The sequence below is a fragment of the Mustelus asterias genome, chromosome 1 (genome assembly GCF_964213995.1).
Source record: "Mustelus asterias chromosome 1, sMusAst1.hap1.1, whole genome shotgun sequence".
NCBI classification, from domain to species: domain Eukaryota; kingdom Metazoa; phylum Chordata; class Chondrichthyes; order Carcharhiniformes; family Triakidae; genus Mustelus; species Mustelus asterias.
The window spans coordinates 139,632,649-139,660,286 of NC_135801.1; the positions used below are offsets into that span (position 1 = coordinate 139,632,649).

Here is a 27,638-nt window from a genome sequence, read left to right on the forward strand (position 1 = left end):
TTGAGTGACTACTGTGTGGAGTTTGCACATTCTCCCCGTGTCTGCGTGGGTTTCCTCCGGGTGCTTCGGTTTCCTCCCACAGTCCAAAGATGTGCGGGTTAGGTTGATTGGCCATACTAAATTGCCCCTTACTGTCAGGGGGACTAGAAGGGGTAAATATGTGGGGTTACGGGAATGGGACCTGGGTGGGATTGTTGTTGATGCAGGCTCGATGGGCCGAATGGCCTCCTTCTGCACTGTAGTTTCTATGATCCCCTTGACCAAACAGGTCATCTTGGAGTTTAATGATGGGGGGAGGCTATACTGTAATTAAAAGAGCGATGTGCCATAAGTTTATTCTGTACGGGATTTTTTTTCCACCTTTGAGTTAAAGCAACATGGGAACAGAATCCATTTGGCCAGTGAATTAATTCTGCCATTTTGTTTGTCATATGCAGCATTTTCTGTTGGCCCCAAAATCTTTACATTTACAATTTTTATTCCACGCCTTATCTTTGAACCTTGGTAGAGCATTTATTTTATTTCTGCTACCCTTTGCCCAGGTTTGATTCCCAGCTTGGGTCACTGCCTGGGTGGAGTCTGCACGTTCTCCCCCTATCAGCATGAGTTTCCTCCGGTTGCTCCGGTTTTCTCCCACAATCCAAAGAGACATGCTGGTTGGATGCCTTGGCCATGCTAAATTTTCCCTGAGTGTATCCGAACAGGCGCCAGAGTGTGGCAACTGGTGGATTTTCACAGTAACTTCATTGCAGTGTTAATGTAAGCCTGCCTGTGACACCAATAAATAAATTTTCACTTTTACGTAAGACCTTTTTTCCTGGGTTAGAATTTCAAGATTTTGATTCAAGTTCATTTACGAGAGGCAAGTTATTTCCTGTGTACCCTATCAATTCCATTATCTTAAAAACCATCAACCTCTTCAACACCAGTAAATAGCAGTCAGTGTCCATATGCAGCAAGACCTGGACCAAATTCAGGTTTGGGCTGATAAGTGGCAAGTTACATTCACACCAGGCAAAGACCATCTCCATCAAGAGAGCATCTAACTTTACCCCTTGATATTCAATTGCATTACCGTTGCTGAATCCCTCACTATCAACATCGTGAGGGTTACCATTGAACTGGGCTAGCCTTATAAATACTGTGTCTACAACGACAAGTCAAAGGCTGGGAATTCTGTGGTGAGAAACATAGGAACGGGAGTAGGCCATTCACTCCGTCGAGCCTGCTTCATCATTTAATACAGTCATGGCTGATTGCACACTTCAGTGTCTTTTACACCCACTATCCCCATAACCCTTTACCATTATTGTTAATCAGAAATCTATCAACCTCTGCTTTAAACATTTCCAAAAATTCACAGCACACTAATTAAATTTTCCCTCATCTCAATCCTCACTTGCATCCCCCTTATTTTGAAATTGTGCCCCATGATTCTAGACTCCCCAACCAAGGGAAACTTCTGCATCTGCCCTGCCTGTTCCTTCTAAGTATTTTGTAGGTTTTAATGGGGTCACCTCTCATTCTTCGAAACTCTAATACAAGCCCAGTTTGCCCAATCTCTCTGCGTAAGAGATCTTACTGCCATCCCCAAAAACAAGCCCAGTCAACCTTCATTGCACTCCCTCCATAGCAATAATATCCTTTTGAGATAAGGGGACCAAAACTACACCGTACTCCAGGTGCAGTCTAACCAAGCTCCTATACAACTGAAGCAAGACTCTCACGACTCCTGTGCTCACATTCTCTTGTGATAAGGTTAACATTCCATCAGCCTGCCTAATAGCTTGCTGCACCTACATATCAGCCTTCAGTAACTTATGGACAAGGATGCCCTCGAGGTATCCCACTAGCCACAGCCTGCCAATGCAAGAATGACCCAGTTATTCCTACTGTTTTGTGCCAGTTAGCCCAATCTTCAATCAACAACTGTATGTTGCTTCTTAACCCATGTGCTTTTATTTTACATTAATTTCCTATGGGGGACTTTATCAAAAGCTTTCTCAAAGTCCAAATATACTACATACATTGACTCTCCTTTATCAATTTTGTTAGTGACATCTTCAAAAAACTCCAAGAGAAACCTCCTGACTCCCTCCACCAGAAAGCACAAGTCAGGGGCGTGATAGAGCACTCGCCACTTGCCTGGATGAGTGCAACTGCAACAACATTCAAGAAGCCTGACACAGTCCAGGGCAAAGCAGCCCCATCCAGCACCTCCAACATCCACATCCTCCACCACCTAGAAGGACAAGGGCAGCAAATGTATGAAACACCATCACCTTCAAATTCCCCTCTAAGCCACACATCCTGACTTAGAAATATTTCGCTGGGTCAAGATCCTGTAACTCCCCTTGCTAACTGCACAATGGGTGTTCCTACAACACATGGACTGCAGCAGTCCAAAAAAGCAGCTCATCTCCACTGTCCTGAGGGAAGTTAGGGATGAACAATAAATGCTGGTCAAGCCAGTGACACCTGCAATCCTGTGAATGAATAAATTAAAGCAAACTATCCATTTAACATTTTCTGTGCAAATCCTAGCATGAGGCCAATAAATTTTTATTGTACCTTGGTTTGAAAATACTTTCTATAATGGAGCACCCAGAAATGCATGGGGTATTCTAGTCATGGCTTTGCCATTGAAACTTTTAGATAACACAGGACCTGGAAATGTAAATAACAAGGAGGATCACAACAGAATTTAGAAGGTGAAAGGAATTCGTGGTTACAGAAGTGTGTTGGGGATCGAAAACAGTGACTTCATTTTTGTATGTTCTCACTGGAAAGAGGGAGGATGAGGGGAGGCTTAATAGAGGTGTATAAAATTATGAAAGGCATAGATAGGGTAAACGGTGGGAAGCTTTTTCCCAGGTCGGTGGTGACATTCACGAGGGGTCATAGGTTCAAGGTGAGGGGGGGGGGTTTAACACAGATATCAGAAGGATGTATTTTACACAGAGGGTGGTGGGGGCCTGGAATGCGCTGCCAGGCAGGGTGATGGAGGTAGACACACTGGGAACGTTTAAGACTTGTCTGGATAGCCACATGAACGGAGTGGGAATGGAGGGATACAAAAGAATGGTCTAGTTTGGACCAGGGAGCAGCGTGGGTTTGGAGGGCCGAAGGGCCTGTTCCTGTGCTGTATTCTTTAATCAGATTAATTGAGCGTAACCTGATCTTCAAATCTCGGTGCTGCTTGTCCCTGGTTAACCTTGTCTTTCTAAATGTTCCCTAATTTCATCCCATGTATTATCAGAAAGGCAGGGGCTAATTGGAGATAGTCAAATAACAGGTCACAGTTCATTAATTGACAAACTTAATTCAATTAATTCATGAACTAAGACCACCTAACCTGCAATAATTACTTTCCTAGTATGTGTGCATAATTACCTATATTTCTAACTTGTGGTAATATCCTTGCTTTCTCCTGTAACTTCTAAAAATTTGGCATCACTGATTTTTCTGTTTTTACATTCTATTGCAGAAACTTTGTCATAGTCTGTTCCCATCTGCCCCTCTAATATCTGATGTAAAATGTATGCCATATCCTTACTCAAGTGCAAAATTATCCTCTTTATGTTTGTGTTTCTATACCTTTTACTTGTTCCATGCTCTTGATTTTTTTTAAATATTGGCTGTCAGGCTGTGATGAGACAAAAAGTTTACAAATGGATATTGACAGGCTAGGGGAATGGGACAGAATCTGGCAGATGGAGTTTAATGTGGTTAAATGCAAGGTTATCCATTTTAATTGGAAAAATAAAAGGGCAAATTCTTTAAATTTGAAACAGATTCAAAAGGCGTCTGCAAAGGGATCTGGGTGCCCTTGTACATGAGTCTCAGTGGGTATGCAGGTGCGGAATGCTATAAGGAAGGCAAATGGAATCTTGGCATTTATTGCAAAGGGTCTAGAGTAGAAAAGTAGGGAAGTGTTGTTACAATTGTATAAGGCATTAATGAGACTACACTTGGAGCATTGTGCTCAGTTTTGGTCACCTCCTTTGAGGAAGGATGTGGAGGTTCATAAGAGGTTCACGTGATTGATTCCAGGTTTGAAGGGGCTGTCGCATGAGCGGTTGAATAGCTTGGACTTGCACTCACTGGAGTACAGAAGAATGAGGGGGGATTTGATTGAGGTATATAAAAGACTTAACAGGATTGATAAAGTAAATGTTAACTAAATGTTCCCTCTTCTAGAACAGTTTGGGACAAGAAGTCATAGCTGTAAAGTAAGAGGGGGGAGATTCAAGACAGAGATAAAAACAGCTACTTCTCGCAGAGGGTTGTGAGTCTAGGGAACTCACTGCCCCAGAGTGGATGCAGAATCAGTCAATGGATTCAAGAAAGAGTTAAACATTTGATCAAAAGCAGGATACAGGGCTATGGAGAAAAGGTAGGGAAGTGGAATTAGAATGAGATGGAGATCAGCCATGATCATAGACTGGCGGAGTGAGCTTGAAGGGCTGAATTGCCTACTTTCGCTCCTGATTCCTATGTTCCTAATTATCTTTCTTTTTGCTTCCCTTTATTAGTTTTGTTTTGTCATGAGCCTTTTTTTAAAAAAAAGTTTTGTTTCAATCCCTCTACTTATCCTAGTCTTCAATATACTTTCAAATATTGCACTGTTTTTGCTTAACTTTGCATCCATTTCAGATAAATCTGAGATGAAGGCACTAAACATGTTGTTAGCATTTCATACCCTATTGATATTGTAAAATCACTTGCAGTAGAAGCAATTCCACAATATGGTGCAGCTACTTCTATTCTGAAATCATTCTGTTGTGGCCTATGTGACAGAATACCACCAACTATATCACTGGGACAATTGAGCAGTGGCTAATGAGTTTTTGACAACTGCATGTGGAATCTGTATGGGTGGAGCTGCGGAACACCAAAGGACAAAAACGTTCATGGGGGTTCTGTACAGGCCACCAAACAGTAGTAGTGAGATTGGGGATGGTATCATGCATGCAGTTCGGGTACAGCAGTTATCATGGGTGACTTCAATCTGCATATTGATTGGGCTCACCAAACTGGTAGCAGTGCGATGGAGGAGGGTTTCTTGGAATGTATAAGGGATGATTTTCTTGATCAATGTGTTGAGGAACCAACTAGAGAGCAGGGCATCCTGGACTGGGTATTGTGTAATGAGAGGGGATTAATTAACAACCTTGTGGTGCAAGATCCTTTGGGGAAGAGTGACAATAATATGGTAGAATTCTTCATTAAGATGGAGAGTGACACAGTTAAAGCTGAGATCGGGTCCTGAACTTGAAGAAAGCTAATGATGGTATGAGACGTGCGTTGGCTCGGATAAGCTGGCAAAGGATACTTAAGGGGTTGACAGTGGATAGGCAATGGCAGACATTTAAAGAACACATGGATGAACTTCAACAACTGTACGTCCCTGTCTGGCATAAGAGTAAAATAGGGAAGATAGTTCATCCATAGCTAATAAAGGAAATCGGGGGTAGTGGAGGCATATAAATTGGCCTGAAAAAGCAGCAAACCTGAGGGAGCAATGTAAAATCCAGCAGAGGAGGACAAAGGGTTTAATTCGGAAAGGGAAATTGAATATGTGAGTAGGCTTGCAGAAAACACAAACTGACTGCAAAAGCTTCTATAGATATGTGAAGAGAAAAAGACTGAAGACAAATGTAGGTCCCTTACAGTTAGAATCAGGTGAATTCATAATGGGCATCAAGGAAATGGCAGACCAGCTGAACAAATACTTTGGATCTGTCTTCACTAAGGAGGACACAAATAACCTTCCAGAAATACTAGGGGATAAAGGGTCTAGCATGGAGGAATGAAGGAAATTGCATTGGGGAAGTTGCTGGGATTAAAACCTGATAAATCCCCAAGGCCTGATGCTCTGCATCCCAGAGTACTCAAGGAAGTGGCCCTAGAAGTAGTGGATGCATTGATGATTTTTCCAGCATTCTATAGAATCTGGAAGAGTTCCAGTGGATTGGAGGGTAACTTATGTAACCCCCACCTCGAAAAAAGGAGGAAGAGAAAACGGGGAATTATAGACTGGTTAGCCTGGCATTGGTGGTGGGAAAATGTTGGAATCAATTATTAAGGCTGTAATAACTGAGCATTTGGGAAGTGGTGACAGGATCAGTCCAAGTCAGCATGGATTCTCAAATCTTCTGGAGTTTTTTGAGGACATGACCAGTAGAGTGGACAAGGGTGAACCAGTGGATGTTGTGTATTTGGACTTGTGATAGGACTTTGACCAGGTCCCACACGAGATTAGGGGAAAAAAAACTAAAGCTCATGGTATTGAGGGTAAGGTATTGATGTGGATAGAGAACTGTTTGGCAAACAGGAAGCAGAGAGTGGGAATAAATGGGTCCTTTTCAGTGGCAGACAGTGATCCGTGGAGTACCACAGGGTTCAGTGCTGGGACCCCAGCTATTCACAATATACATTAATGATTTGGATGAAGGAATTGAATGCAATATTTCCAAATTTGCAGACGATACTAAGCTGGGTGGTAGTTTGTGCTGTGAAGAGGATGCTAAGAAGCTGCAGGGTGACTTGGGCTGGCTGAGTGGGCAAATGCAATATAATGTAGATAAATGTGTGGTTTTCCACTTTGGTGGCAAAAACAAGGAAGAAAGATCTGAATGGTGGCAGTTTAGGAAAAGGGGAAGTACAACGTGACCTGGGTGTCATGGTAGAATAGTCGCTGAAGGTTGGCATGCAGGTACAGCAGGCAGTGAGGAAAGATGATGGCTTGCTGGCCTTCATAGCAAGAAGATTTGAGTATAGGAATAAGGAAGGATGTTTTGCTGCAGTTATACGGGGCCTTGGTGAGGCCACACCTTGAGTATTGTGTGTAGTTTTGGATTTTGGTCTCCTAGCCTGAGGAAAGGCATTCTTGCTATTGAGCGAGTCCAGCGAAGATTCACCAGACTGATTCCTGGAATGGCAGGACTGTAATATGAAGAGAGATTGGATTGACTGGGCTTGTACTCACTGGAATTTAAAAGAATGAGAGGGGATCTCATAGAAACGTATAAAATCCTGATGGGACAGGATAGATGCAGAAAGAATATTCCTGGGGTTGGGGAAGTGCAGAACTAGGGGTAAGCCATCCAGGACTGAGATGAGGAAGAACTTGTTCACTCAGTTGTGAACCTGTGGAATTCTCTACCACAGCTGTTGAGGCCAGTTCGTTAGATATGTTCAAGAGGGAGCTGAACATGGCCCTAGTGACTAAAGGGATCAAGGGGTATGGAGGTGAAGCAGGAGTGGAATACTGAAAGTGCATGATCAACCATGATCATATTGAATGGTGGTGTAGGCTTGAAGGGCTGAATGGCCTACTCCACCTATTTTCTGTGTTTCTATGTTTGTAAAATACTGTGATAACTTTCACCCTATCTACAGCCCATCACAGATGCTGGTGGAAGGTTCTGGAAGCAGGCAATTTGAAAGATGCATTCCTGGCTAGAGTTTACAGACTGGTGCCTCATAGCTAGAACAAAATAGCAGCCTCCAACAGCCATTTACATTTGGAACCAGAGGCAATATTTGGCTCAAAGCAGTGGAGGCTTCAATGTTTGCTCACCTTATGTTGCAATGGTGTTGTGGATGTAGTACGGTGTATGAGAAATGGAAGTATTAGATGGGGATTAATCCTCTAATGTTGGATTCAAAGCATCTTCAAGCAGCAGACGACATATTGTCCTTCTGGTCTATGAACTCCTAGGTCTTCAGATTAATGTTAATGCTGGGTGCCAACAGTGGGAAAAGTATTCCATTGTTCAGGACTGATGTTTGTTATGCCTTTAGTATAAAACTTTGCATTCTTGTATGTTTTTTTTATGTTGTCACTTGCACAGTCGAAGACATCATCTTTTGATAAACAAAGCCAATATTTATCCCTCAACCAACCTCACAAAAACATCTGGTCATTATCACTAGACTGTTCCACATGCATGAGGACAGCTTCAACCGGGATCTTTGGGTTCATGACACACAACGTGTAACCCCCACCATTTGGCCTGGGCTTGCAAAATCCTACTAACTGTCCTGGCTTGAGACAATTCACACCTCTTTAACCTGTCATTATCCCTCTCTCCACTCGCATTGTCTGTACCTGTAAATTTTTGATTATCTGTAAAGACTCTCATTCCAACCATTATCTTGCGATTGAATCTGTGTCTATATATGCCCTGTTTGTGAACCCAACTCTCCACTCACCTGATGGAGCAGTGCTCCCAAAGCTTGTACTACCAAATAAATCTGTTGGACTTTAACCTGGTATTGTGAGACTTCTTACTGTGCCCACCCGAGTCCATCGCCGGCATCTCCACATTATGACTAGGTTGGTGTAGGAGTTTGTTGTGTTCCAATTAGTTGTCTTGTTTCCTGCATTACAATAGTGATTATGCCTAGTGTTTCACTGGCTATGAAGTGCCTAGACTATCTAGTGATTGCAAAAAGTGCTACATGAATACATGTCTTCCTTTCATTTTTAGAAATGAACCTGAATGCTTTGATTGCTTTTATTATAGCCTTATTTACCTGTGTCACTATTTTCTGTTTTTTGTGTATCTGTATTCATAGATCCCTTTACACTTACTATCCAAAAAAAATCCTCACTTTTTGTTCAAAAATACACCATCTCTCATCTTACTATATTGAAATTAATTTGCCAATTGTGTACCCATTCACCAACATCATCCCCTCCCCTGCACATCTCCACAGGGCTAGAGATTGGCACTGGATGTAAAGATTCCATGGCATTATTTTGAAGAGTGGGAGAGTTCTTGCCAGTGTTTTGGCCAATAGTTATCCCTCAACCAACATCGTTAAGCCAGATTTGTTGTAGCTTGCTGACCTGCGTATTTGTGCATTTTCTGTTTTCAATCTAAAAGCACTTCACAGCTAATTTCACATTTGTATGACCTTCTACACAATTCTGTAGTTGAATTAATTACATTGAAATAAATGTCTGCATAAAGTAGGTATCCTATCCATACTGCTAAGTTTGTATTCCAGTAAATGCAATAAATTCAGAGAAAACTTAATCACAAATTTTCCTATTTAATTATAGGTGTTTCAAAAAATTAATCCCCACCAGTTTAATACCTGTATTAATGACCTTTCATCCATTACCTTTAACACCAGGTTTTAATGTTCTGGAAAATAAAGAACTTGTTGGTTAACATGGTCTTCATATACATGTTTGAACAGGAAAATCAGAAAAAGAAACTGGTCCATCCTAACATGGTGCAATCTATGAACATCAACACCATTGCTGCCCCCACCAAAACAAAGCATTGAGTTTCCTATGGAATAGAATCATACAACGATTATCCCACAGAAGGCCACCTGGCCCATCTAACTCGTGCTAGCTCATTTTGCATTGAAAGAACAACTTAACAAATCCCATTCCCTCACGCTTTCACTGTAGTCCAGCATTTTATACCTTTTTAGGGAATGCATTGAAGATTGTAATCACATGCTGCCTAAAATAGTTTTTCCTCACAGACTCTGGTTCTTTTGGTGATCACCTTAAATCTGCATGCTATAATTCTCGACCCTTCTGTGTCCAATAAGAAGAGTATTTCTCTCCCCAGATGCTGCCAGACCTGCTGAGTTTTTTCAACATTTTCTGTTTTTATTTTAGATTTCCAGCATCTGCAGTATTTCACTTTTAATTTGGGAATGGTATCTCTATAGCTACTCCGTCTAGACTCCTCATGATGATCCCTCCAATGTTATAGCCTGTATTTATCCCTCAATTTCTGGGATGTGGATGTTGCTGGTTTGGCCCATCCCTGATTGTCCTTGATAGGGTGAACGTGAGCTGCCTTTTTGAACTGCTGCAGCCCCCGTGGTGTAGGTACTTCATTTCTATTTGAGAGGTTGCTGTGAGCAAATTAATTTCCCCATTTCCTACATTGTAAAAGTGACCACATTTCAGAAGTACTCAATTGGCTGTAAACTGTTTCAGGCTGCCTTGCGATTATAAAAGGCATTAAATACTACAGAAATTGTGTTTTGACAGTCTGAGGTTTTCTGAGGTTGTAATGAGCAGAGTAGATAAAGGGAACCAATAGATATAATGTATTTGGCTTTTCAAAAAGTATTTGATAAGGTGTCTCACGATGTTATTGCAGACAATTGGACCCTTGGCATTGTGGGTAATAGCATAGATTGAAGATTGCTTAACAGAAAAGGAGAGTAGTAATGCAGGTCACTTTTGGGTTGGCAAGGGATATCAAGTTAGGTACTGCAAAGATCAGAACTTGGGTCTCGCCTATATACAAGCTTTATTGAGGACAAGGCATCGGAACAAAGTGTAATGTATCCAGTTTTAATGACAGTACAAAGTAAGATGTGAGGAGGATGCAAAATGACTGCAAAGATAAGTGAATGGGCAAAGAAATGGCAGATGGAATTTAATGTGGCAAAGTGTGAAGTTATCCACTTGATAGGAAAAATAAAAAGTGGAATACTTTTTATTGGAGAGAGGTTTGTTACACTCTTTGTGGAGACCGATAACCTTTAAAAGGAAAGATTCAAACTCTCAATTATGAGCTTAAAGAATGAAATGTCAAGATTTTACATTTTAAAACTTTTAAATAACTATCAGTTAAACACTAGATTGGCATCTTGTACTACAGAGAAATAAATGGTTCCCTAAAACTTATCCCGTATTGCATATACTCACTATTACAACACTTATAGGAAACAGTTCAAGTTACTCCCAGCTCCAATGGCTTGCTTCCTTTTGATTTTCTCAGCTGGGTAAATGCTAATTCCAGAACTACCTGTCACTGAGAGGGTCACGCTATAAATTTCTTCCTCTCGCTCCAAGCTTGCAAATATTCCAGCCTCCTTTAACTCCTCAAACTGTCTTCAATCTGAGTGCAATCTCCCACCTGTGTTCTGCATGGTCAATGATGGAGTCGATGTTTTCTCTGCTTTGCATGCACGGCTGGCATGGTCTGGCTCTTGCTGTCCACCTCTGTTGGTCACAAACTGCACAAGGCAAAACAGCAAATACTGTCTGAGGGAAGCCTGTGACCCCAACCTCAAAATGGCTTCTTCTGCCCTCTTCCCCATGGTACATGTTATATTACACGTGCATTACTAAGATAGCAAGCTAATTTGTTATTATTGATCCCAACTTCCTTTCACCTTGGAAAGGAATAGTTCATGGTACACTTTACAACTTAATGTCTATAATATCTTTCTGAGACTCTGGTTCTACTCATTGTAGACTTCAAAACTGCTGTCATTGTCCCCATGTGTGAACCTTGCACCTCCTGCTCAATAAAACAGAATCCTTCTCTGATTTCCAACAATTAAATCACCAGGTTTATTGATCAGCAGACTCCAGTGTAGGTCACATGATCTCTTTCATCTACTCTACATTTAAAGATACAATCCCAAACTATAATAATGAACCAAATCATACAGTTCTTCAAAAAAATCTTTCAAGAAGGCTATGAACTATTGGTTGTCGGAAGAATCTGAGTGCCTTGTACACAAATCATAAGCAAGTGCAGTAAGCAATTAGGAAAGCTTTTATTACAAAGGAAATGGAAAAAGCCATACTACAATTGTATAGGGCCTTGATGAATCCACAGCTGGAGTACCGTGTATCGTTCTGGTCTCCTGACCTCAAAGGATCTACTTGCCTTGGAGGGTGTGCAATAAAGGTCACAACTGATTGCCAGGATGAGGGTTTTGGCCTGAGGGGAGACTGAGTGGATTTGAGTATAGTAATATAGAGATTATATGACTGGACTAGTAATCCAAACATTTGACGAATGATCCAGAGGAATGAGGTGAACCTGACTGACCCTGGGCAGAAGGCTACTAAAATGTCAGGGAGCTGCATTAGGGTATTTTGCAGTACAGTCACATTGTTGGGGAAGTGGTAGGAACTGCAACTGACTGGAGGCAGGCAGCAAATTTAAATGAAATCCCCACTGAGTGCCATTTTCCCTACACTTGACCTACACTGGCTTGAGAGACTATTAGCGGCATGGAGGCATCCTCCCAGTGACTTCCTGAGGTCATTGGGAGGGGTCCCATCTAAGGCTCCATGGTCCAAGGAGAGGGCTGCCATAACAGGCCATCTGTGGCACCAATGCCACATTGGAGAGATTTCCCCTTTGGTCACCTGACCCTGTCTGCTTGACCTGTCACCCCTGCGATGGAGGCTAACATTTCCCTTGCTACCTCAGCAAAGACCTGCCCAACTTCCTTAAGAACATAAGAAATAGGAGCAGGAGTCGGCCATCTAGCCCCTCGAGCCTGCCCCACCATTCAATAAGATCATGGCTGATCTGAAGTGAATCAGTTCCACTTACCCGCCTGCTCCCCACAACCCTTAATTCCCCTACCAATCAGAAATCCATCTATCTGTGATTTAAACATATTCAACGAGGTAGCCTCCACCACTTCAGTGGGCAGAGAATTCCAGAGATTCACCACCCTCTGAGAGAAGAAGTTCCTCCTCAACTCTGTCCTAAACTGACCCCCCTTTATTTTGAGGCTGTGCCCTCTAGTTCTGCTTTCCTTTCTAAGTGGAAAGAATCTCTCCATTTCTACCCTATCCAGCCCCTTCATTATCTTATATGCCTCTATAAGATCACCCTCAGCCTTCTAAACTCCAACGAGTACAAACCCAATCTGCTCAATCTCTCCTCATAATCTAGACCCCTCATCTCCAGTATCAACCTGGTGAACCTTCTCTGCACTCCCTCCAAGGCCAATATATCCTTTCGCAAGTAAGGGGACCAAAACTGCACACAGTATTCCAGCTGCGGCCTCACCAATGCCTTGTACAGATGCAGCAAGACTTCTCTGCTTTTATATTCTATCCCCCTCGCGATATAGGCCAACATCCCATTTGCCACCTTGATCACCTGTTGTACTTGCAGACTGAGTTTTTGTGACTCATGTACAAGGACCCCCAGGCCCCTTTGCACAGTAGCATGTTGTAAATTTTTTCCATTTAAATAATCAATTTGCTATTATTTCTTCCAAAGTGAATAACCTCGCATTTGCCAACGTTATACTCCATCTGCCAGATCCTCGCCCACTCACTCAGCCTATTCAAATCTCTCTGCAGACCTTCCGCTTCCTCCACGCAATTCACTTTCCCACTTATCTTCGTGTCGTCAGTAAACTTTGTTACTCTACACTCAGTCCCCTCCTCCAGATCATCGATGTAAATAGTAAACAGTTGAGGCCCCAGTACCGATCCCTGCGGCATGCCACTAGTCATCTGCCAACCAGAAAAGCACCCATTTATTCCAACTCTCTGCTTCCTGTTGGATAGCCAATCCCCAATCCACGCTAATACCCTACCCCCAACTCCGTGTGCCCCAATCTTCTGCAGCAACCTTTTGTGAGGCACCTTATCTAATGCCTTTTGGAAATCCAAAAACACCACATCTACCGGTTCCCCTTCGTCAACCGCACTAGTCACATCTTCATAAACATCCAGTAAATTCGTCAAACATGACTTTGTTTTGCTGCCCCACCTGCCTGCTGACTCCTGATTGCCTCATCCTTCTAGTATTGCGGAGGAAATTTCACTACTCATCTGAAAAGCTCCCCAGTGCTAGGGCTTCCCCCTAGGAAGATCCCTTGCATGATTTCAGATTTCACCATGGCCACTGGGACATTTAAATTCAATTAACTAAATAAATCTGGGGACCATGGTAGACATGAAGCTCCCAAATTGTCATAAAACTCTCTAGCTTGCTAATCTTCATTTAGGAAAGGAAACCTCCTATCCTTGCCTGATCTGGCTTATATATGACTCCAGATCCGCAGTAATATGGTTGACTCTTAACTGCCCTCTGAAATGGCTTAGCAAACCACAAGATTGCATTCAGGAAGGTGACTCGCCACTTTTCCAAGGGAGTGAGGAATGGGGATATATGTTGGCCTTTCCAATGACATTCGCATCCTGTGAACTAATAAAGAAGAAACCGACTTGGCTATATTCTCTAGAAATTAGAAGAATGAGAAGTGACCTCACTGAAACAGATAAAACTCTTAAGAGACTTGATAGGGTAGATGTTGGGATGCTATTTCGCCAGCTTCAGAGTGTAGAACTAGGGATCCCAATCACAGAGCATGGAGTTGGCAATTAGGTACTAAGATGATGGTTGAAGGTTGTATCTCAGACTGGAGGCCTGTGACGAGTGGTGTGCCTCAGGGGTTGATTTGGGACCCTTGTTATTTGTTATTGAGGTGAATGTACAAGACATGGTTAGTAAGTTTGCGGATGATACTAAATTAGGAAGTATCGTTGATAGTGGAGAAGGTTATCAAAAATTACAGGGGTCTTGACCAGTTAGGGAAGTGGGCAGAGGATTGACAAATGGATTTCAATGCAGATGAGTGTGAGGTGTTGCATTTTGGAAATTCAAACCAGGGTAGAACTTATACACTGAATTGAACTACATACAATGGGGAGTGTTGAGGAACAGAGGGACCGAGGAGTACAATTACGTAGTTTGTTGAAAGTGGCTTCACAGGTAGACAGGATAGTGAAGAAGGCATTTAGCACACTGGCCTTCAGTCAGGGCATTGAGTATAGGATAAAGGCAAAATACTGCGAATACTGGAATCTGAAGCAAAAACAGAAAATGCTGGAAAATCTCAGCAGGTCTGACAACATCTGTGGAGAGAGAATAGAACCAACATTTTGAGTCTGGGGACTTTGTGAGGCTACGGCTTTATTCCTTGAAATGTAGGAGAATGAGGGTTGATCTTACTGAGGGGAAATTGAAAACTGGAGGGCATAGGTTTAAGGTGAGAGGGGAAAGATTTAAAAGGAACTTGAGGGGCAACTTCTTCACTCAGAAGGTGGTCCAAATGTGGAATGAGCTGCCCGAGAAAGTGGTAGAGGCAGGTAAAATAGCAACATTTAAAAAGCATTTGGATAACTACGTGGATGGGAAAAGATTAGAGGAATATGACCCAAATGCAGACAATTGGGACTAGCTAGGAGGGCACCATGGTCGGCATGGACTGGTTGGATTGAAAGATGATGATCTCTAGCAGAATCCAATTGCTCCTTCAATGATTCTTAGGTTCTTGCCTCCAATGTTCAATTCAATTCAAGAGTCCTGTCCAAGTCCCAGTTGGATTGTTGTGAAGGAGGATGTATTGATAGCTGTCCTAAATTTGTCTGAAATCAGAGCCACTTGTTCTATTTTCATGATTTAGATTAATTGTTAAATCCAAATTTACCACCTCCCAACTATTCACTGTCTCACATCTTTCATCTCTCAGACATCTCATTTCAAGTCTGAAAGCCTCTCCTGCCTACAATAGTTGGCTATGCCATAGGCTATGCATTGCCAACTAATTGGCTATGCTCCAAAAAGTTGATTGCCTCACTTTAGAACCGGGCTAGTTCATTCGTGGAGCTTGTTACATCCTTCAGTTAGATTGTGTCTGATCTATACCACAGCTCCATTGACCTGCCTTTGTTCCATATCTTCTGATACTTTTACCTGACACAAATCTTGTAGGGAGTGCAAGTCTGGAACTTACTATCTTTCTGTATGAAAAGTTGCTTCCAAATTACCTTGGTCTAATCTAAAAAAATCATGGCACCAAAGGAAGTTATTTGACCCATTATTCTATGCTGACTGGAAAAAGAGCACTTTTTGCTCTTAATTCAATCTGGGCATTGCTGGCTAGGTCAACATTTGTTGCCAGTCCTTAATTGCACTTCGGAAGGTGGCGGTGAGCTGCTTTCTTGAACCACTGCAAACCATGTGGAACATCCAAAATGACTTTTGAGGTAGTTGGATACAACTGAGCGGACCAGCTAGGGCATTCAAGAGTCAGCCACACTGCTGTGGATCTGGAAACGGATGTCGACCAGATCAAGTAAGGATGGCAAATTTCCTTCCCTAAAGGGACATTACTGAACCTGATGGGTTTTCACAACAATCAGCAATGATTTCATGGTCATCATTCCACAATCTGCCATGGTGAAATTCAAATTGTCATTGGACTAGTAATCCAGGTCCCCAGAGCATTACGCTGAGTCTCTGGATTACTGATACGACAATATCACTAAGCCATCACCTCTCCTCAATAGCCTTGTAGGTTATGACTCCCTCGGAGCATATCCAAGTTTCTTTTTAAATAGTTTGAGTATTTCTGTTTTTATCTCCCTATTCCCAGGATTTAAAAAAAAACTCCCATCTAGTTTTTCGACCATTAAAAAAACAGAAAATGCTGGAAAAACCCAGCAGGTTTGGCAGCATCTGTGAAGAGAGAAACAGAGTTAACATTTCGAGTCTGGATTACTCTTTAGAGCTAAAGAGAGGAAGAAATGTGATAGATTGTATACTGTATAAGGAGTTACTATACAGAAGCTATTGAACTTAATGTTGAGTCCCAAGTGCTCCAGTGTGCCTAATCAGAAGATGAAGTGCTGCTCCTCTGGTTTCTGTTGGGCTTCACTGGAGCAGGCCAAGGACGGACATGTGGGCACGAGAGCAAGATGCTGAGTTGTTAGATGAGAGGCCAGTACACCAGACAACAGAAGCACCACCTTGTCGGCGGGTTTGATAACAAGGTCAGGGTTGGAGAAGGGGAGATGTTGGAGTGGGTGATGGGGCCGAAGAAATTGAAATGACTGATGTTGCGCTGACAGTTCTCCATGAAAAATTGTTTTTGTCCCAATGCAACACCTCCCCCACTGGTCCATCCGTCACTAATTCTTGAGTTTTGCTTTTACTGAGCACTGACCTTTTGACCTTTGTTCTATTAATATATTCTGCCAGCATACCTATATGTCACTATCAGCATCTTTCACACAGCCATTCACACTTCCTCCGAACTGTGCACATCTTTATTGCAATCTCTCCGAGCTCCCACCTCTCTCTGACCACGACTCTGCTCCACCCCCTCCTGCACAGTATATAATCCATCAGTATTTTCTGTTCATTTTTCAGATTTCCAGCATCTGCAGTATTTTGTTAATTCTTTTACCAATTCCTTTAAATTGATGCCTTGACTATTGATCTCTGCGTGAAGGGAAATGGGTCCTTCCTATTTGCTCTATCAGATCCCTCATAATTTTACACACCTGAGTTAAATCTCCTCTGACTCCTTTGTTCTAAAGAAAGCAACCCTGGTCTATCAAACCTTTCCTCATAGCTGAACTTTACCCATGCTGGCAATATACTCATAAATCTGCTGTGTAACTTCTCTAGTGCAATCACATCCATCCTTTTAAGGCAAATGATCAGAATGGTATGCATTACTTTCTTTAGCTCGTGTTTTATACAGTTCCAACAAAACCCCACTGCTCTTGCATTCTATGCCTTGGTTAATAAAGAAAAGTATCACATTTACCATCTTAACCACCTATCTGCCTCTCCTATTACCTTCAGGGATCTGTTAATTGGTTGGTAAGTATAGACCTTTCCAGCCTTGACAAAGAGGAGACAATTGGTGAGTTGTTATAGTATACCATACTGTGGTAAGCACTTTATTTGACATTTAAGATATGTCAGTGCAGCTTGGCCATGTGAGAAGTCGTGCAGGCGCAATGTGCCCTCTGACTGTACCTGCAGGAAGTGTCATCAGCTGCAGAAACTTGAGCTCTGGTTTGCAGAATTTGAACTACAGCTGGAGTCACTGGTGCGTATGCAAGGCTGAGGATTATGTGGAAAGCACATTTGGAGAGATGGTCACACTGCAGCAAAGAAGTATGCAGGCAGAGAGGGAATGGATGACAGCCAGAGTAGCCAAGAGAAACAGGCAGGTAGTGCGGCTATTCCACTCTTGAACTGCTTTTCCATTTTGGACATTGCTGAGCAAGATCGTTCTTCAGGGGACTGTTGTAAGAGCTAATTTTGTGACACCATGGGTGCCTCAGCCTCCCAGGTGGGGAGGAGGAAGAGTGGAAGTGCTACAGTGGTTGGGGATTCCATGGTTGAGACAGCAGACTGGCATTTCTGCGGCCGTAGATGTGACTCCAGGATGGTAGGTTGTCTCATTGGTGCGAGGATCAAGGATGTCACGGAGCAGCTGCAGGACTTCCTTTTTTGGAGATAAGTGAACAGCCAGAAGTTGTGGTTCTCAATGGGACCAACGACATGGGTAGAAAAGGGATTAGTCCTGAAAGCAGATTTTAGGGAGTTGGGATGGAAATTAAAAAGCAGGATCTCAAGTACAGTAGTCTCAGGATTACTCCCAGTGCCATACACTAGTGAGCAGCAGAACAGGAAGATTGAGTAGTTCAACATGACGCTTGTGAATTGGAGGGAGAGCTTTAGATTTCTGAGGTATTGGGAATGGTTCTGGGGCAGGTAGTACCTGTACAAGATGGATTGGTAACATTTAAACCAGACTGGGACTAATGTCATTGCAAGGAGGTTTGCTAGTGCTGTTAGAGAAGGTTTAAACTAGATTGGCAGGGAATTGGGAGGAAATTGAGTGGAGAGGAGAAAAGCTGGCAGTGGGGAGGAGAGAAGTATTAACTCAAGGATATATCAGAATGGTATCAAGGTAAATAGAATATTTAAGAGTTTGATAGAATTAGAGTAGGTAATAGTAAACCATTAGATGAGGTGGCAACGTGGTTAGCACCACTGCCTCTGAGCCAGGGAACCGGGTTCAATTCTGGCCTTGGATCACTGCCTGTGTGGAGTTTGCACCTTCTCCCTGTGTCTGCGTGGGTTTCCTCCGGGTGCTCCGGTTTCCTCCCACAGTCCAAAGATGTGCAGGTTAGGTTGATTTGCCATGCTAAATTGCCCCTTCATGTCAGGGGGATTAGCAGAGTAAATACATGGAGTTACGGGGATAGGGCCTGGGTGGGATTGTTGTCGTTGCAGGCTCAATGGGCCAAATGGCCGCCTCCTGCACTGCAGGGATTCTATGAAAGGGATTCTAGGTCAAAGTAAAGGCAAAGTCCAAAAGCTGATAATCTTCCTGATTAGTTTGCATAGTGTTTAGCACCATCTTACTCTGATTGTAATTATCTCTCTGCCTTAAATTATCAGTTCTTAGGCCATCCCTTCACTTGTTATACAGCCTGTCGACACTTTACACATACTGATAAGACTTAACTGCTTACATTTGTCTATTAGCACACGTGATAACTCATAAAGACTTGTTATTCAGCTGGACTACACTGCACTACACAGTCTGTACTTATCTTTTGACACTCTTGATTACCTGTTAGTGTTGGACTATTGTCACGCAGCCTATATATTCTGTGCCTGTGCATCTCGCTCCACTTCACCTGATGAAGGAGCAGTGCTCCAAAAGCTTGTGCTTTCAACTAAACCTGTGTGACCTCTCATCTTATCCACCCCAGTCCAACACTGGCATGTCCACATCCGTTTTTCCTAGGCATGCTGAAGGACTGGAGAATCGTGAACAAAATCAATCATCACTTAGTCAAGCGCAGGATAATTTAAGGGAGAGCAGCATGTGTTCATGGAAAATCACACTTAACTAACTTATCATGGAATCCCTACAGTGCAGAAGGAGGCCATTTGGCCCGTCAAGTCTGCACTGACCACAATCCCACCCAGGCTCTATTTCCATAACCCCTCATATTTTCCCTGCTAATCCCCTGACACTAGGTCAATTTTACATGGCCAATCAACCTAACCCGCACATCTTCGGACGATGGGAGGAAACCGGAGCACTTGGAGGAAACCCACACAGATACGGGGGGAACGTGTGAACTCCACCCAGACAGTAACCCGAGGCCGGAATTGAACCAGGGTCTCTGGCACTGAGGCAGCAGTGCTAACCATTGTGCCACCGTGCTGCCCATAATGGGATAGGATTTTTTTTATATCCACTGGGGTCTGAGGTGGTCACAGTAAGAAGTCTCACAACACCAGGTTAAAGTCCAACAGGTTTATTTGGTAGCAAAAGCCACTACCTTTCGGAGCGCTGCTCCTTCGTCAGGTAAGTGGGAGTTCTGTTCACAAACAGGGCATATAAAGACACAAACTCAATTTACAACATAATGGTTGGAATGCAAGTCTTTACAGGTAATCAAGTGGTACCAGAGAATGTTGTTAAGGGCAACGCTGTTATTATGTATATGGATTTTTAAAAGGCATTTGACACAGTGCCACACAACAGACTTGAGAGCAAAATCCTAGCTCATGGAATAAAAGTTGGCACTTGGATAAGAAGTTAGCTGAGTGACAGGAAACAAATAAGTGATAAATGGTTGTTTTTCAGTTTGGATGAAGATTTGTCGTGGAGTTTTCCATGTCAGTGTTGGGACCCTTGCTGTTCCTGATGTATATTAATGACATGTGGAGTTCAGGCATAATTTAAAAATTTGCAGATGATATGAAGATTGGAAACATTGTCAACTATGATGATAGTCTTGAACTTCAAAAGGGCATAGACAGATTGGTGGATTGGGCAGACAAGTGGCAGATGAAATTAAATGTAGGTAAGTGAAAGGTTTGTCAGGGAGAATATGGAGAGACAGTATAAAATAAAGGGCAAAATGCTTAAGGAGATGCAGAAATAGGAGGACTCCAGTGTATATGTACATAAGTAATTGAAGATGGCAGGGAATGTTGAGAGAGCAGTTAATAAAACATATAGTATAAATGAGGGCATTTAGTACAAAAGTTAGGAGGTCATGTTGAACTTGTGTAAGACACTGGTTAGGTCTCATCTGGAATACTGCATCCAGTCCTAGGTTCCATACTTAAGGAAGGATGTGAAGGCATTGTAGAGAGTACAGGCGAGATTCACAGGAATGATTCCAAGGATAAAGAACTGTAGCTATGAGGATACAGTGGAGAGGTTGAGACAAGGTCCTGAGCGGTAGGAACAAGGTAAATAGTGAGCAACCATTCACACTCTAGAGCATCAACAACTCAAGGGCACAGATTCAAAATAATTGGCAAAAGGAGTAAAAGTGTTCTGAGAAGTTATCCCCCCCCCCCCCCCCCCCCCCCAGGCAGTGGTTGGAGCCTGGATGAACTTGCTTCCTGAGAGACTGGTTCAGTAAGGCTATTCAAAAAGTAATGTAATTGCTTTCTGAAAAAGAATGCCCAAGGTTACAGGGATAAGGCAGGGGAGTAGGACTCGGCAGAATGCTCTTTCAGAGAGCCAGTGTAGAGTCAATGGGCTGAATGGCCTCCTGCACTGTTTAGGTTCTGTGAACATACACTCGAAGATCTCTCTGCTCCTCTTCCTTCCTAAATATTCTGTAATTTGTGTGTTCCCTTGCCTTGTTTTCCCTCCCCAAATATATAACCTCAAGCTTCTCCAATTGGTTCTCTTGGTTGAATTCCAATTGCTACTTTTCTGCCCACCTGACCAGTCCATTGATATATTTCTGCAATCTACAGCTTTCATTTTCATTATCAACCACATGGCCAATTTCTGTATCATGCCTTCCTGTATTATGCTGTCTTATTCTAAATGATTTCTCCTTTATATTGAATCCCTATATCATATTAAATACACCAGTGAACTCACTGGTCAACTTTCTAATTCAAGTGAATACAAACCAAGTTTATGTAACCTGTTCTGATAATACTGTTTTAGCCCTAGTATTGTTCTGGTGAATCCGTGCTGTGTCCCCTTCAGAGACCAATTTCTGAGGTTTGATGCTCAAACTGAACTCTCTGCTTCCTATCTTGGCATCTGACCAAGGCTCTGTGAAACAAAAGCATCATTTTTTCACATTGGAATTCCAACCCCCTTGTGATCAGGTCAAACATTTCACTGGCTTTTTGATTTGTGTATGTGGACACTTTGTGTATTTGATCATCCACAAAGTCTAGTTTGTTGCCATTAAGGAAATATTCCAATTTGCCTTTCTCACTCCAAAATGGATGCTGTCAAACAGTTTTGTTAGCCCCTAGATTTGATGCATATTGCCCATGACAGTTGTCTTTGCCTCTCTTAAATCACTTCAATGAGTGCACTCCAGGTACCAAAGTAAAGCTTTACAAATTTAAAATGTGGCTGAAAAAGTACTTGGAGGACAAAATGCAGCAATTATGTTTGAAAACCAAGTGAGCAAGGTTTTTTAAATTTACATTAATGTTTTTTGTAATTTTCATTGTTCAAATATGCCAAGTATGATTGACCAAGTATGACCTACAAAATGCATCCAAGCACCACTATGATATAACAGCAAGAGGAGGTGCAAGAAATTCAATCCGAGTGAGGCCTTTAATTGCCTCACTTGTTTTGGTTGGCTGGACTTCAACCAATAATATATGGTTGTATATTCATTATGAAGACTGCAGCTCTTTTCAATTTTATTTGAACCTCTATTTAAGGGCTGGAATTCTTCAATTCCATCCGTCCCAACACCAATACCAGCAAGAACGGAAAATTTGGTGCTCAGCCAAAGCACCATCTCAGATGTGGGCGAGGTCGGAGAATTCCAGCCAAGGTGTAATAGTACAGAAAAGTTAAACTATGCATGAGTTTACATTGATGTCTTATTTAGACACAGCAAATATGTTTGAAAACATAATTTATTAATTTTGTGTTTTGCACAACAATTGGAAATGAATTTTCCTGTGCTCTGAATTTTTCCATTATCAGTCATTCCAAGGACAAGTGTTGCATGTTTTATAAGCATATCATCGAGGCACTGATATCACCACTGCTGTACTAGGGGAGTGCTACATTTTTGGATGCTGTCCTTTGGATAAGTCAATCAACAGAAATGTTATTTGTCTCTTTGATGGATGTGAAGTTCGTGTTGTACAATTCGAACTAGTGCTTCAAGTTCTCTTGCTATCATCGCTTAACCCACTAAGATAAATTTAATTTGTTGTTAGTGTGATAGTGTGATAGTGAGGCTGCATCATTTCCCTTGTACATTTAAAGTCATAGTAATTCATAGACTGGGAGATTCTTTGAGATTCATCTGAATAATGTGATCAGCATTCTATTATTGCAAATATTCAATTTTCTCTGTACCCCAGAATTCTCGGAATCTTGTAGGTGGCACAGTGGTTAGCACTGCTGCTTCACAGCACTGGGGACCTGGTTCGATTCCTGGCTGGGGTCACTGTTTGTGCGGAGTCTGCACATTCTCCCCGTGTCAGCATGGGTTTCCTCCGGGTGCTCCGGTTTCCTCCCAGAGTCTGAAAGACATGCCGGTTAGGTGTACTGGCCATGCTAAATTCTCCCTCCGTGTACCCAAACAGGTGCCAGAGTGTGGCGACTAGGGGATTTTGACAGTAACTTCATTGCAATGTTAATGTAAGTCTACTTGTGGCACTAATAAATAAACCAAACTGGTATAACTTTTCCATTCAGGATACAAATTGTCTTTGTGGCTTCTAAGGGCCACTTACCATCTGTTTCTATATTATGAGCAGTTCTGTGCTGTGTAAAAGTGCTAGTTAGAAACTAAGCTAAGACTACTAAATCATATTTTATTCAAAGACTTTGTAGATGCCAGTGTGAGGAGACTGTCCTCTCATCAGTCTTGGCTGTTTTGAAGATGCTCCAGAGGTGACAAATATCATGTTTTATTTCACCACACCCACTTAAGCCTGAAGGGAATGTAAACATTTGAAATGTCACTCTTGCCTCCTATTCTAAAGTTAAATGGTGATTTTCAGCTGCCATGGTTGAACTTGATTATTCCTGCTAACTGAGGCTGAAGTCCAGCATGTGTTCTGGTGGGGATGGGGATTTCACTATCAGCACACTTTACTTTAAATTTGGTATCAGTTTTCACTACTGATGCAATTATTTGGTCTAGATTTAAAAATATTGCTTAGAAGTCAGAAAGTTTAGTTGTGTTGATCCTTCCTTTAAAAATACTGTTACAGTGATCTTATTTCAAATATTCCCATGTGCTGTATTATGTTTTCTTGTGCTGTGTCTTTACTCCCCCCTGTTACTACAGATATGCTTGGTCATTCTGAAATTCTAATTCCATAAATCTACAGGGAATTATATACCACTCCATGCCCGTGTTTATGCACTAGTTAAGCCTCCTCCCATCTAACCTCATCGAAATCTATCCTTGTAACCCCTCTATTTCCTTCTCCCTCATATGGTAGCTGAGCTTTCCCTTAGCTGTGTCTATACTATTTGCTTCAACCACTCCCTATGGTATTGACTTCCACATTCTCAGTCACTGGGTAAAGAAGTTTCTTCTGAATTCCCTGTTGGATTTCTTAGTGACTCCCTGATACTGACTCTAGATATGCTCCTCCATATGAGAGGGAATATTCTCTCTCCACTCTTATCGGAATCTTTCATAATTGTAAGTATCTATATTAGATACTTATATTTTCAAAAGAAAAGAGATCCATCATTTCAATTATTTCATGATACGGATACATAAGTATTACAGGTATCATCTTTATGCATCTTCTCTGTATTCTCTTCAGTGCCTCTCTATTCATCCTATAATATGGCAACCAAAACTGCACACCGTTCTATGTGGACTAGTGTGATTTAACCAAGGTTTTATACAGATTCAGCATAACTTCTCTATTTTCTATTTCTCCAGAAATAAAGCTGTTTGCTTTTTGGCCCATCTTTTGTGATGCTCATTCACCAGTTTAGGGAAAACACAACTAGTTTATTTACAGGTTAAAACTATGCAAAGGCCTTGTGGCTGCAATCAGCTCCCAAGTTGACTGTGGGTACAGAAGCCCGTGCTTACCAGGGTGATTCCCTCAACCCTGCTCTCTGATTGGTTCCCTGGGTCGTGTGACCCTTTTCAGATTGATCTTTAAAGGGACAATTGCCACACCCACCTAGACTTGCACCTTCCAAGTAATAATTGACCTCCCTATTCTTCCGACCAAAAATGTACCACCTCGCATTCACGTGTTGAACTGCATTTGCCAACTATTTTTCCATTTGTAAGTTTAGTAACATCTTCTTGTAATTTCTTTGCAGTTTTCCTTGATATTGACTGCCACCCCCCAAATTTGGTGTTGTCTGCAAATTTAGAAATTGTATTAATTTCAAAGTTCAAATCATATATTGTGAACCGCCATAGTCCCAACTCTAATCCTTGTGGAACATCGCTTCCCACCTGTTGCCAAAGAGTAATTACTCTTTGCACCCACTCTGCTCTCTGTCTTGAAGCCAGCTAGCAATCCATTTTGCCACTTGTCCTCTGACTCTACATTCTCTGAATCTATTCATTTTTCTATTATGGGGCACCTTAGCAAAGGTTTTTGAAAATCCAGATAAATTACGTCTACTGCATTGCCATTGTCTGCTCTCTGTTCCCTCCTCAAAAAAAAAAGAATAATGTTGGGCAAATAGTATTTTCCCTTTGCTAACTATTCATTATTATACTTCTCCTTTCTAGATGTTCTATTCCCTCCTTTTATTTGCCATTCCATTTTTTTTTCTGCAACCATGTGAGGTGATTGGTCCATAATTCCTTGACTTTTCTCCTAATCTCTTCAGATTCACTCTTATGATGCACTCCCCTACTTTCTATATACTTAATGCATGCTTCTTTCCTAATCCTCAATTCTTCCATCACATCTTTATTCACCGTGGAGTCTCACTAATGTTTAGTTTGTTCTTTTTAGTGGAATTTATTTTCCTTGTACTCTATTGAACACCATTTAAATATTTCCCATTGTTGTTCTACATTGCCAATATGGTTGCCCATTTTGTTTTCTATTCTCATCCCCTCAAAATCAACTTCTCCAATCTGTTAACCTAGTTTACACCATACTCGCATCCTTCTCCATAATCAGTTTAATGTCTATTATATTGTGGTCGTTATTGCCTCGACATTCCTGTACTTTATTTCCCTTATCTGCTCTGGTTCATTCCCCATTACTAAATCCAATAATGATTTTTCCATGTTAGTTTTTTAAATATTGGGTTAGAAATGAGTATCCCACAGTGTTACAACTCCATTCCTTTGTCCAATTAATAACGGGTGTTTGAAATTGATGACTACATATTTCTTCTTTTGTCACAAACCGCGTAGATGTTATCTGCGAGGGTGTCTCGATCGAAACAGCGGTTCGTGGTGGTGTACAGTTTTGTTTTTGGAATGGTGTAAGGATTCACTTGAAATCCCTAGGTAGAATAACCAGACCAGTTGCTGTGTAATGATTACTAAAGACTATTTATTAAATTAAAAAGACAAATATACATAAAGTGGGCTTTAATACTCTTAGACAATTAAATATATAAATATTGTGGCTAATAAATTATAAAACTTCAAACCAGCGGGACTTCTGTCGATGAAAGCATCACCATCTGCCAATTTCAGGGGGCCAAGTTTGGTGCTGGTAGCACTACTTTCTTGATCCCGTCGAACACAACAGAGATATTCATTATCACAGGCAGTTTGGAATTATTTTATGTAGAAATTACCCTTTGCTCCAACATATTTATCTGTGGTTCCTGAACTCGAGACTTTTCCATTCCCAAACGACATCCAAATTAAACATACTCAAGTCAAATCCAGCTTGTTACCCTACAACACAAGGCGGGTGACTAAGTCTGGGAAGTGTCTTTTCCTGGTCCAGCGAAGGTATTCGAGCAACCTTTGCGAAGGTTCCTGCACTGTCTTGGTTCTTAAGGCTTCTTCAATGTTGACCTAGCCTACCTGGCTCTTGGATGATACGAAGCTTCCTTGCTGTTAGATGTTAAATTGGCCTGCCTGCTTCTGCAGGTGCTGAATTTATACCCTGGTTCCTCTCCCCTCTGTGTATCTGGACTGTCTGTATCTCTCACATTCCATGTCTCTTGAAACTAGCAGCTGTATATCTCCACTGGTCTAGGTAAACTGTTCCCTGATAATACGGCTATGTACACCTGATTCAGTTTGGATGCCTGCTATTCTCATTACTGGGAAAAGTGGCATCTTGTCATCCCCTTTGAATGCTGTCTACTGTTGTCACTATGCAGGTTTGTACCTGTTGCAAGGCAGATCACATCCTAATCATCCTTTGTTAAATTCTTTTTCCCGCTGTTACTTGGCAGATCCATGACACTTTCATTTACCTTCCACTGTTAGGTTAACTGTAGACTACCTCTTTTGTGTAATTGATCCTTCATTCTCTTTTATCTCTATTTTTATGGATTATATGCTGATTGCTGCGTTCCTTTTGTTCTGTTGTTATTACGTTATCCCTAATAAACACAGCTACTCCATCTCTTTTTTTCCCCCTCCATCTTTTCTGAATGTTATAGCCTGCAATGTTTAATTCCCAGTTCTGATTTTTCTGCAGTAATGTCTCAGTAACCTTCCACATTAAACTGTAACTACAATAACACTGCAATAAAAATTAATTTATTTCTCCAGTGCTGCAGGGTCCTAGGACTAAAGTGAACAAAAACGTTGTGCTTATTTAAGCAAATTACATGCTCCAGTGATGGTGGAAGTTACTCTGCAACCAGTTCGTATCTCCGGTTGTCAAGATGGAAGATTTGCCAGAATAGCTGTCGCAAACACTAAAACCATTTGGAATCTCTTGTACCAAGAAAGGTGTGTGACGCAGCTTATCCCCGGACGAGAAGGTCATCAGAATAATGGAATGGTAAGTTTAACCAGCTTACTGTACAAATAGTGCACACAGTAATACAGTATATGGTCAAACATGATTCTACTGATCAAAATATACAGTAAAAATGACACAGTCTCGTGT

General features: G+C 41.8%; 1 protein-coding gene across 6 annotated transcripts in view; it reads left to right on the forward strand.

The window, feature by feature from the left end:
- Positions 1-27,638, forward strand: part of atosb (atos homolog b) — a 143,909-nt gene that overhangs the window by 61,620 nt on the left and 54,651 nt on the right. For all 6 annotated transcript variants that reach the window (XM_078219476.1, XM_078219472.1, XM_078219475.1 and 3 more), the window contains one exon: positions 27,296-27,530. The gene's annotated coding sequence lies outside the window, so the exon portion shown is untranslated. The remainder of the gene's footprint in view (positions 1-27,295; positions 27,531-27,638) is intronic.